At 34.7% G+C, this 12656-nt stretch overlaps 1 long non-coding RNA gene across 1 annotated transcript; it reads right to left on the bottom strand.

Moving 5' to 3' along the window:
- Positions 1-6915: 6915 nt before the first annotated feature.
- LOC144958066 (uncharacterized) lies at positions 6916-10011 on the bottom strand. The gene is made up of 2 exons (XR_013642325.1): positions 8918-10011; positions 6916-7967 (listed from the first exon to the last, which is right to left on the bottom strand). It is a non-coding gene; the product is annotated as an uncharacterized LOC144958066 (long non-coding RNA).
- Between the last annotated feature and the right edge of the window lie 2645 nt (positions 10012-12656).

The raw sequence follows: 12656 nt of genomic DNA, 5'->3' as shown, positions 1-12656 counted from the left end.
CAATGCTAAAACTGATCTCTTTGGAAAACTCATCGGTTTTCATAATCACAAAAATTCTAACCGCCAAGGTAAAATTAAAAATAGATATAAATCTTAATTTAAATTAATTGTAGAAACAATATTCTCTATGTGGCCAATTTTGTTCAAATTGGCCAGGCCCATGGTCATCTGGCAGCAAGCTAAGAATCTCGTCAATAATTGATATATCGGTATCGAGAATTGAGATCTATTTCAGGAGCCGGATTTCGACCAACTCTCAATCAAGACTTCCCGAGAGTAAATAAAACGCTGTAAATGATATTATTAAGCCGTTGAATTGCCATAAATTATATGCCTGTCCATTTCTGATGATGACTATAATAGGGTCAATAGCAATGTCTTCATTATCGATTAAGGTATCAATTATATACCATATAGAGCAATAAAGTTAGGTGCCCCAAACGTAAACAATAACAAGTTGCTAGTGATTTTCGTTAGGGACCGGAAAAATTTACGCACAATATAGGTCTCCCAATTTTGTAGTTTGAGTTGTATGCAATACACTTTCAGTATTGAAAATATGTTTACATAAAATCTAACAGTTGCAGAAAAAATAATATAAGACTAAATTATTCTGAAAATCAGGCTCCGAATAATTCGCGTTTTGTTCACACCAGCGCAATAATTTGCTCTGGTCTAAAAATAGATAGACTGTAACTTTTGATAAATTTTACCTTTTGTTCCATAAAATATCCATATCTAGACATTATTTGATGCATGATCGAGTATTTATGAATATGTGTTTCTTTTGCCACCTAACAGCCAAATTTTAAAGGTTATTTTTTTCTATGATTTACATTGGAACTTGAGCTGTCAAGACAGGAACATGTGGTTTGCCATGTGCTTCTAGACCTTTGTTTACGTTTGGGGCACCTAATTATACTGCTCTATACACGGCTGTGTTTTCAGTCCACTAGTGGCTAATGAAGCAGTAAATGTGTAGAAGGTAAAAAATAATCATTCTTTACACCAATAGAAATGGATCAAAACGGATAAAAGGGTGATGTGTATTTTTTGTTTGTTTGTTTGTTTGTTTGTTTGTTGATTTGTTTGGTTTGTGCTTTTTAAAATCGGGAAGAGATGTAAATTTAAGACGAGAAAAGAAACTAATAAAGAGATGATTTTTTTTCTTCATTATTTTAAAAAGTGATATTTACGATACCTCAGTTTATATACAACACTTGCCTCTCAAACAAAGGGAGTTAATCAAAAATAATAAGGTGGGAAGATCTTTAGACTGTCGTGGAAAGTACTTTATTTCAGACTAGCATCCTATCTAAAGGGTAGCAAACAATTTTATTGTTAATTCAGTAACATAGAAATCAGGATACAGTCGCCATAAGACGCTAAACGACTTTGGGGGTGGTAAGGGGTTGAGGCCACAATAGACACACCTGCTGGGCACAAGCGCATGATCCACAGTATAAGAGGAAAGCGTTCTATATCGATACCCATGATAACAGACAGAGACAATTTACAGTGGAAAACTCATCCTCCATAAATGGAATAATGCATCTTACTGTACCCTCTCGGTTAAGGATCTCAGAGAGGACCAAGGCGAGATAGTTAGTCTTTTATGCATTTTGCTCATAGTTAAAGTATTTTTCTGCCAATGTGCAAATATGCGTGTTTCCTTATGTCCTCTTCTTCATTTTTCAAAAACCACTTGAAGAAAATGTCTGAAAAAAATTGGACTTCTTCACTGGAGTACTCTCAACCTGTTGACGTGAAGTACGTGTCATTTTGTATTATCATTATCTTTAGGTATTTAGTTTTGCTATTATTTCGTCATGCTTGAGGTCAAAACATTTAGTTTCATGAGTGTTATTAGGGAATTTCAACTGACTGTAGATATGGGGGAAAAAATGTATCTGGTTCAAATCTTGTTATCTTTTATTAATCTTGTCACTGAGCTTTTAATGTGTCTCAGGAGTATGATAAATCTTTTGGTGTTTAGTTACGTGACATCAAATTTGGAACATTTTCTTACATTACAGTAATTGCATTTTCTTACTTTAATTGGCAAGCAAAAATTTCTGGTCTTGAAAAATGAATTTGCTATCATTTCCTGATTTATGTTTGGATTTTCAAAATTTAAAAAGTGTTTTCCATGACTAAATAAAAAACTATGATTATAGTAAGAAAATCCATTTTAAATATTTATAAATTGTATCTTTTCGTATCTAAACCTGAGTTGAGTGGGTAATGTATGTTAAGTGCCTTAAGACAGGCAAGATGAGGGGGAAATTTTCAAATGCTAGTCCTGAACACATATGGCAACCATTTATGAGATTGAGAGAGGTTAGGTGATAGAACACATATATACTGAAAAAAAAGTTCTTCAAAAATTCACAAAAACTGACCGCCATCTTGGATTTTTCATGAAAATAGGGGTTTATTTTAAAAATCTATCATAGCCTCAATGTTTCAACAACACATCAACTGATTGCTTTAAATGACTTAAAGAGCATTGATCTAGGTAATGTTCAAGTTTGAAATGACTATCTCTAATAGTTCATTGTCAGCATGCAATCAAAATATTACAATTGTAAGGCTTTTAAAAATCTTCGGATTTCGAGAGAATAAATCGAACAAAAACCACCATACGTAAAAAAGTTCTCAAAGTAGCTTAATGAAATTCAAAGAGTACCTTTTCTAACTACTTACAACACTCCACGCAAAAAAAAATAATAAATTATTCCAACAACCAATGATAGATTTTTAAAAATAGTCAGTGACCCAAACACACTGTTTTGAGAAAACCGCGTTTAAAGATTTCGCATATGTTGAAAACATAGAAACTGGAACCGGGCATCAAACTTTCTTACATTAATGGAAAACACAACTCTCTAGGACTAAAATAGTCACTGTACTTTAAAAAATACAATTAAATTAAATCAATTTAGACACAAAATTGAAATTGAGATTAACTAGGCGGATACGCCAAAAATAAAATAAAATCACACGCATTACCAGAACCTGGATGATACCATAAAAACTAACCCAAACTTAGATATACCCCAAAAAATAAATTGCAAATTCATTTTAACCACCCTTAAATTGTCAGTATTCAAAGAAAAAAATTTAATTAATTAACCCTATTCGTTAAATTCACCCGCACCATACATCAGACCTTCACGCTTCTCCAGTTCATCTTCCTTCAATAATTTATTTGTATTTTTCTGCCTTCTCGCCCACTTTGATTCCTTTTCTTGAGAACATTTACTTCTTTTAACTCTAAGTCCAGAGGCCTTTTCTAAATATAAGGACAATAAGGAATTAATTGGGATTTTCATTTCTCTAAAGACATGGAGAATGCCTCGAGGGCCACAATTAAAATTTAGAATGGCCGGAGCCACTGCCGTCTCCATTGTTGAGCATTTCGCAAAAGTCTCCTTGGGAGACCGTGCCCATATGGTCGAGTTGAAGTACTCGTTGGCATTCTGGGTCTTCATTGACGAACAACGACTCAGTAATGTCTCATCCGTAAGGCGGTCCACAACAGGACGAAGAATTTTCCCGAAAAAAGACGAAAAAGTTGGACGGTGTTTCCGTGGCTCCTATGCTCGATTGTAGAAACACCAAGAGAGAGGACCTGATGGACAAAGATGATGTTGTGGATGGTCATCCGTGCTTTTCATGTGCAGCATACCAGCTTGAACATCAATGCGCATCTGCGCAACATCTGGAGCACTCCTTTTTAAATTAGCAGTGTACACATTCGTAATTTTTTCTATGGCACACTTTGTTAGTTTGCGATTTAGAGTCGCCTTATTTTCCGATTTTAATTTTGTAAGGGTATTAAACATTCTTTTACTAATATGATTAACACAGTCCTCTTTCACTACCTGGATATGTTCACCATAAACATCTTTCACTCTTTCATGAGCTTTCGCGTCTCCATCACATAACATTTTTGTGTACATGAGGCCCCTGGAGGCAACAGAGCGATGAAATATTGCTGAGGCAGCTTCTGTCTCCATAGCACCAGCTGTTGTCGAACAGTTCTTTTGACACTGGTGAGCAGCTCTCCATGAAATATATCTCTCATCATCTTGCCGGGACCCTTTCTCACAAGCCAAACAGAAATTGGATAAAGTTGAGTGTCCAGAACAAAACCTGTACCAATGTCAATGGCAACACCAACACCTGTATGGCTTGAAAAGTCTCTCTTATGCCATGTTCCATCATAAGAGACAGCCGTTTCTGGAATGTTATCTGAACTCAAATTACCTTTAACAATAACTGCTGCTCGATTCATGCATTCCTCAGCAGCATTTGTTGCTGAGCGATTGAGTTTTTCTGACAGGTCCTGAAATGTTTTATGATGGAATGGCACATTGAATCCAAGAATAGAAAAAAAATTGAAATGTGTGCATGGCTTATTCCACATTCTTTCATGCCCACCACTGTTCGAAGAGTAATGTCCTTCACCTTACCACCAGACGAAGAGATTTTGTTGAAAATGTTCTCCCCACACGAATCACAATCAATGACTATCACATTGTTGAGTCCACCGCTGTATTTGGTTGATAATTGAAGGCTTGACATTTTGCAGGCTGGGCAAGCCAACGTTGATATTAATTGAAACAGGGCTGAATTTATTGGAACGAAGAAATCGTTGTTATCAGGAATAAACGATGAATTAAGATGAGTCAATTTTCTTTCTGATGCGGAAGCTTCCATGCCTTCCAAGTCAGTATCTGAGTCGGAGTCGGAGTCAGTGAAATGAAATGCAAGTCATCAGAAGACGAATAAGGATCATCCTCAGGAAGAGAGGTTGGTTGGCGAAGCTCCATGGATTCATCCCAGTTGGTATTACTGCTATTCGTCCTTAAGGTCGAATAGCATCAACCGCCATTGCCGTCCGTAAGGACAAATAGTGTTGCTTGCACTATTCGTACTTCACACTACAGCTGGGCACTATTCCGTTTCTGATTGTACTGAGCTAGATTCGATTCTACGTAATTACTTGATATATCCGTATCGTCTTAAATTTTTTTGTTAGTGAGTCAAATAATCAGTTGAGTGTATATGTGTGTGTGTGTGTGTGTGTGTGTGTGTGTGTGTGCGTGCGTGTATGTGTTAGTTTCGTGTGTGTGTGTGTGTGTGGGGGGGGGTTGTTTTTTTGTTTTCTGTTTTGGGGAAGGGGGGGGGGGGGGGTTGGTTTTCTTCTGGGATTTTTTTTTTCCAGAATGGTGATCGTTTCCTTATTAGGAACTATTTTCGTGTTCTCTTTTTGGCAAGTATCCTATTCAAATGCCTGCTCGAAAGTTTGGGTTGGTTGGGCACAGAGGAAGATTCGTCAGGTATTCTTTTCTTTCTTTTTTTTGGTGGTGGGGGGGGGGGGGGGGGGGAGGGGGGTTGATTTTTTAATTTTTTCTTCTTCTTTAAAGAAAATAAAATTTGTTGTGTATGTGTGTGTGTGTGTGGGCGGGGGGGGGGGGGGGCCTTTATAACATTTTTTCTATCTATGATAGTGGTTTAACACTCAATAACTATTTGTTTTAAATGACTAGTATTAAAATTGTCAAAAATACTATATTAGTCATAGTAATATAAGCAGCCCAATAACATCAACGTATCTCTTAAGAAGCAGTTTTTAAAAAATATTATAATCTTGATAATTCAGTGAGGGCCATCAATATTGGCTTGAATTTAGCCAACATTTTTCATTTATTTGAACAATGTCGAGACATGTCCTTTAACTTCAGAAAATTTTGTTATAAGTTGTACCGTCTTGAGTAGACGAGCTGTATAACAGAATTGTAGATTTAATTCACGGAGAATTCAATGAGTTAGTGGCAGTGAACGAGGTAATGGTATAGACGGTATGGAATTTGGCGGCTTTACAACACGCAAATTAATTCCAAAGCCGAAAGCACAACGTTGCATTTAATCTAATCTCCATATACGATGTCAAATATATTAAAGATTAATAAAGGACACTAATACCAAGTCCTCAATATTTTCAGTACTTCATTCGTTAGCTAATACTATTAAGTATTTGGTATCCACTTTTGCCTGACGCGACGTTAGAATGTCAACGGGCTGGGCTTTAACCCTATTTCCATACTTGGGGGCCAAAAAGACCCCAGGGGGGTGTTTTTTATTCATAAAACAGTCAATTTTTGACACAGAGACCTGAAATTTGGTGACTTTTCCTAAAATGATGAGGTCCATGATCATGCCAAATTTCATGTTTGTCACGTGCATATTTTACTCACACTGAACATGCTCATCTGGAATTTGAGATTTTCTGATTTGGGGTCCAAATGGACCCCATGACTTTTAAAGAGAAAAATACTAGAAAGTACGATTTCCTGATTTGGGGTCCATTTGGCCCCCATGACTTTATATAGAAAAATACTAAAGACTTCAACAAAGGAATGCTATTTCTTTCATTTGATTCCACAATTTTCTATAATAATAATAATGATAATAATAACAAATGATAATAGTAATAATAATAATAACAATAATAATAATTATGATGATGATATAATAATAATAATAATAATAATAATAATAATAATAATAATAATAATAATAATAATAATAATAATCATTATCATCATCATAATAATAATAGATAATTTTTATTATTGTTATTTTCATTATAATTTTTATTATTATTATTATATTAGTATTATTGTTGATGTTATTATTATGATGATGATGAGTATTATTATTATTATTATTATTATTAATATTATTATTATTATTATTATTATTATTATTATTATTATTATTATTATTATTATTATTATAATTATTATTATGATTATATCATTATTATTTATTATTATTATTATTATTATTATTATTATTATTATTATTATTATTATTATTATGAGGATGATGATGATGATTATTATTATTATTATTATTATTATCATCATTATTATTATTGCTGTGGTTGTTATTATTATTAATATTATTATCATTATCATCATCATCATCATCATCAACTCCTTTCCGTGAAAGATTGTTGTTTTTATGAAGTAATTGCAATTCAGACATGGACAACACTTTTACAAGTGAGTGGAGTCGAAGAAAAACGTGTGCCAACAATACCTAGGATCATCTGATACAATTTGATAATGGTAATAATTGACTATATTTATGCTGATTCTCATTGATGCAATAATACCTTTAAAATGTAGAAAAACATTAGAAACAAACAAACAAACAAAAAAACAACAACAAAACATAATTCAAAACTTATTAAAATTAATCCCAGGCTCAGATATAGTACATTTTATGAATTAAAAGGCAAGAAAAAAGTTCCACTATCACTGAAATATCGTTTTAGAAATATGATTTTTTCTGATCAAAGCATGTGAACATATTCATTTTCAAGAAAAGTACATATTATTCTGCTACGCTGTGAACATGTAAATTCTCCACATCTGCTGCAAGTCTTTCTGAATTTTACATCATTTTTTCCTTGGACATTTTATGGATCTTCCCCTTGTCGCATTCTTCCTCTTCCTGTTGTGCTGTTGATCTTATTCTCCCATCTTGCACTTGTACATTTTGTTCTTGTCCCTTCTTCGTACATATCACCACAAGAGTACTTTTCATTTTCTTAGTGAAAAAAATAGAATACTCCGGAGGCAGGCTTTTTCAATTTTCTTTGAATGCATGACATGGTTCTTTTGGATTTATGAACTTTGATAGAATTTTTCCTATGTGTGGAATTTTGTTCTTATTCCAAGCAGTGCATTCCTCCACAAACAATGTATTTTGGAAGTTGCCGACTTCTATTGTTTCTTCAGCTTCATCTACCTCAGGTTCAGAATCGGTGGCATCTATTTCTGGATCTGGCTGCAGCAGAATCAGTGGCATTTCTTCATCAGTGATGCTTTCATTTGAAGAGCTTGTATCATTCCCATTCCAATGAAATGGTGAAATACTGCCAGTGTCTGAAGGATTAGAAGAAAAAAATTATATTGGGAAGGAACCCACAACTGGAAATGGCGATGAAAGAGAGAGAGAGAGAGAGAGAGAGAGAGAGAGAGAGAGAGAGAGAGAGAGGAGGGGGGGGGGGGGGGGAGGGAAGAGTATTTTGGGGATGTGAGTATATTATTATTATTTTGAAAACTTTATTTTTCTGGAATCCCCAATTGACAATTATTGTCTTGTAGAAATAAAAGAAAACATCAAATATGAAAGTATCTGAGAGTAATGTGATTACAAAACAATGTAATTTTCCCAAATGTTTCAAGGAATGACTTCTTGTCGTTGTCTTCATGGATTTGCTGTGATATGCTGAAAGTCAAATCCAACAAGTGAGATAAAAGAGGTATAACTGTTCGATTTTTCATCTTAAAAAAACGACTTTTACTCTGAAGTCTTTGCAGCCAATAAATCAAATAATGTATGAGTTGTTAATATTATTAATTTATCCTTCATCATTATCATCATGGGGGAAAATCATCCATTACCTGGAACTCGATTTGCAACAGGTCATCTTTATCTTGCATTATTAATTGCTGATATTCTGTCAATTCACTAGTTAAAGATAAGCTAATCTTACACCAATTTAATATTTATTTTACTATTTCATACAATAGAAACATACTTGATAATGCTGTTACTGTTTGGAGAAATGACATTCTAACAATCAGAACTGAAACTCATATTCTCATTGGAGATCAGCATAATATTTTTCATAGAAGGTATCATGGGAGTGAAGAGAAATAACGAAAACACACAAAAACAAAAAATAAACACATTATCCCATTGTAACTAGCCAACAATGCAAACATATTAGATTTCATATGATGCCTGTTATTAACTTCGAGCTAACAACCATTACACAGATAAATGTAATAGGTACCATTCAGTTTTAAATAAATAGTAGGTGACATACCTTCCTCATGCACTGGGGTTGCCCCAGCAGACTGCAACTCAATGTATATCTGAGCATTCCAACTACCAAGGATATTACACTTTCTCCATTCGTCATGGTTTAGGTCCAATGCAACATTATTTAGACCACACAACAGATGGCTGAAAATTAAAAAAAACACCCAGCAACATACAAATCATTTAGTTAGCAGATTCAAAAATTCTAAAGCAATAATATCAATACAATATGATTGAAACATAATGTAGACATTTAAGCTAATTTAGTTCACCTCGAGATTGAATAACGGTACAAGAAAATAAATCACTTGTCATAAGAAGTTACAACAAATATGTGGTTAGGTAGGGTACACACAAGAATAAAAGATAATCGAGAAGCGAAAGTAAGGCAAGTATTGGAAGAAACATTATATTGAGTATTAGCGCTTTCATTTATCCGTTATTGTTTCATCATTTCATATTTGGCGATTCTAGCTGGTACTACAATCATAAAATTAGCGATACTATCAATTCATTTTTCGTTACATAGGATAGGTGTCAGAATAATCTTCATACATCACACATCTAAGGAAAAAAAGTAATGAGTTAGTACTTACTTGGATGTTTCTTAATTAGAGTTGATGAAAAAGTAGGTAACTGAAACTGGCGCTCATCATATTGGACAGCAAACAGGAAACAAAATTACCAAGTCAATTATTGTAGATGCCATCTACCAGTAAGTTGTAGATCATATTGACACGACTATGTCACTAAATAAATAGATGCATAATGTCACAACAAAAACAACAAAATGATGTAAACTTATATTGCCTATATACATTTAATGAGAAAATATGATTTTAACTGACTTTTCCGTAGTAAAATCATGGGGGTTAAATGGCCCTCAAATAAGAAATAAATAGGACTTTCGAGTATTTTACTATGTGCAAGTCATGGGGGCCAAATGGACCCCAAATCAGGAAATAGGACTTTCTAGTATTTTTCTCTTTGCAAGTCATGGGGGCCAAATGGACCCCAAATCAGGAAATAGGACTTTCTAGTATTTTTCTCTTTGCAAGTCATGGGGGCCAAATGGACCCCAAATCAGGAAATAGGACTTTCTATTTAAGTATGGAAATAGGGTTAAAATGTCTACGGGTTGAAACTGGATGAAATAGGATGATACAGAACATAAAAGCCCAGTTCGGCCTAAGAACAATAATTTTGCCTATGTTCTTAAACTCAGAACAAGGGGTAATGTTATCAGGGGTGTTGGGATTATTATTTTTGATCTTGGTAGGGGTCTATAGATAACAACATCAATATTAGAAACGTCTCTAACGTCTGATAAAGCTAAGATTACTGGCCAAAAATATATTTCTAACTTTAGTTAAAATTTGAAAAATAAAAACACGGAAATATATACATAATAAGCTTTATATATTTTAAACAATGGTTACAAGAAAAAATACACGATTTTTCTCAATAATTCTGTATTCAAACAACTTTGTATGCAAATGTTGTATTCCAGATGTGTAATTTGGCTTATCACCACTCAAGGTGGTAACTCAATAGATATTACTAATACTAACTTGTGTCTATGTACGCAGTGATACAGACCTGCCAAGCATTCGACTTATTGTATTATAGTGGGATGGCAGAATACCATTTCGAAAGGGATTTGTGCTGTGTTGTAGGTTAACAAATCATCCACATCGACGTGTACAAATACGCAGGTCTGACATCCGAACCCACTTTTCGGCCTAGTTTAACATTGTTGTATAATGGACAGTATTTTGCGTCTTTTTTTTTTTTTATAGATTTCCATTACAACAATGAGCCAATAAGGAAATGGGTTATCAGATATGAAAATAAGTGCACGTCGATCCACATCAATTTAAAAACCATCACCATCACAGACAATAATCACTACCACAAGCACTTTTACAACAGCCTCATTACCATCAGAATCGATACCACCATCATTTGCACAATATCATACGTATCAGCACCACCATCAACATCACTACCACAGCATTATACCTACCATTACCATGGTCATATCAACTATTGCCACCACTAGCAAAAGCATAACTATCATGTCAGCCACCACCACTCCAGAAAACAATCATTTTAAATACCAATATCACAGGCGTACACTATAGCGTCACCATTGCCTTCAACTTTATCACTTCAGCTTCTTGATCATTGACACCACCACTACAAGTAAATTATGGTCGTTATCGTCCCCACCACATTATTCTTATTATCACTATCAACATCACCAATGCATCAGCTTTGCAACTACCACCACCACCACCATCACCATCATCATCATTTCAATCAGGAATCATCATTTCAATCACGGCCATCACAAAAACAACAAAATTAACAGCATCATCACTGCTACCACCACCACTAGCACTACTAACTACTATCACCACAACATCGACTACCACCACCAGGGTCCAATTTTATGTAAGCAGACTAGATTTAGCTATTTACTAGTCTAGTAAATGATTTGCTAGACTTAAGCCGAGGCGGAACAAGTGACTAAAAAGTGGGATTTCATGAACGTTTTCTAGTCTCTGACTAGCGAGGCTCTTGCCGAGAAGTGGGCGTTGTTAGGACAGTGCCTAATTCAGCTATTTTGAGCTCTCTAGTACACAATGGCAAGTAAGACACCAGCCTTGATATTTTCAACGCAAAAGATTTCCAAAGAAGAAATTAGCAACACCTCCGTTCCGTTTCATATTTGAACTTACTTTTGCCGTGATTAATGAAATCACGTGATATTGACTGTCGACTGATCAGACAACAAGGATGCCCATGGTCGACTGTCAATTATATATTTAGGCCAATGAAAGTGTCAGTGAAAATCAAACGAATTGAACTTAAAAAAAAAAAATTAAAAAAAATAACGGAAAATGTGTTCTGACGAATCACATTATTTCAGTCAGTGTCATGCCAACAGAATAACTTTTGTCTCCACTATACTTTCTAGTCGTTTGTTTTTTTTTTGTTTTTTGTTTGTTTGTTTTTTTTTTTTGGTTGTTCTTTGAAGCGAACCCTTCCACTTCGAGACTCCGTTCATTTGCAACCTGCTAACCGATTAGATTCCGGGTTTTTTTCCCTCGTTTTTACTCACAAAAATTTGTACTTTCGACGGTCTGCGCATATCTTACATTTTTTAAAAAGTAGTGACAATACCAGCAGGACACCTTTTGCCTCTGTCATTCGTAACCGAAGTATTTTCCTTCCGAATCGAAGCTCTCTCTATCTAAAAATAGCTTATCGACGATATGACGTATCCTAGTAACTAGTCTCAGACTAAGCTTAAAGTCCGACCTCAGCAATAAATGACTAACTAAAACTTAATCAAACTTAGTCTGAAGGTGACGTGATTTTAGTCTGGGAAATACTTGGTCAGCTCACATATAATTCGATTTTTTTCAAGTCCTTGGCTAAAATCAAAGACTTATCGCTAGTCCACGTTCATAAAAACGGCCCAGAGGGTCATTACGGAGTTATAGTTATACGCCGAAGCTCGCCGACCGATCGACTTGCCCAACACGTGACCATTTTTTTCTCGCGTCCTCTCGTCTAATCTCGTCACTCCGGAATAGAAAGAGGAGGGGGAGCTCATGTAATATAACGCAATGAAAGTTCTGTCCGATGACGGGTGGGGGGATATCACCTCTCCAAAACTTACCTTATTATATGACATCTTGAGATTCTTATCCAATCATCGATTGCTCATTTGA

Source organism: Berghia stephanieae, chromosome 12 (assembly GCF_034508935.2).
Source record: "Berghia stephanieae isolate SIO BIC M18660-M18661 chromosome 12, UCSD_Bste_1.3, whole genome shotgun sequence".
NCBI classification, from domain to species: domain Eukaryota; kingdom Metazoa; phylum Mollusca; class Gastropoda; order Nudibranchia; family Aeolidiidae; genus Berghia; species Berghia stephanieae.
Note: the sequence above shows the minus strand (reverse complement) of the source record. Positions and strands in the feature narration are given on the sequence as shown.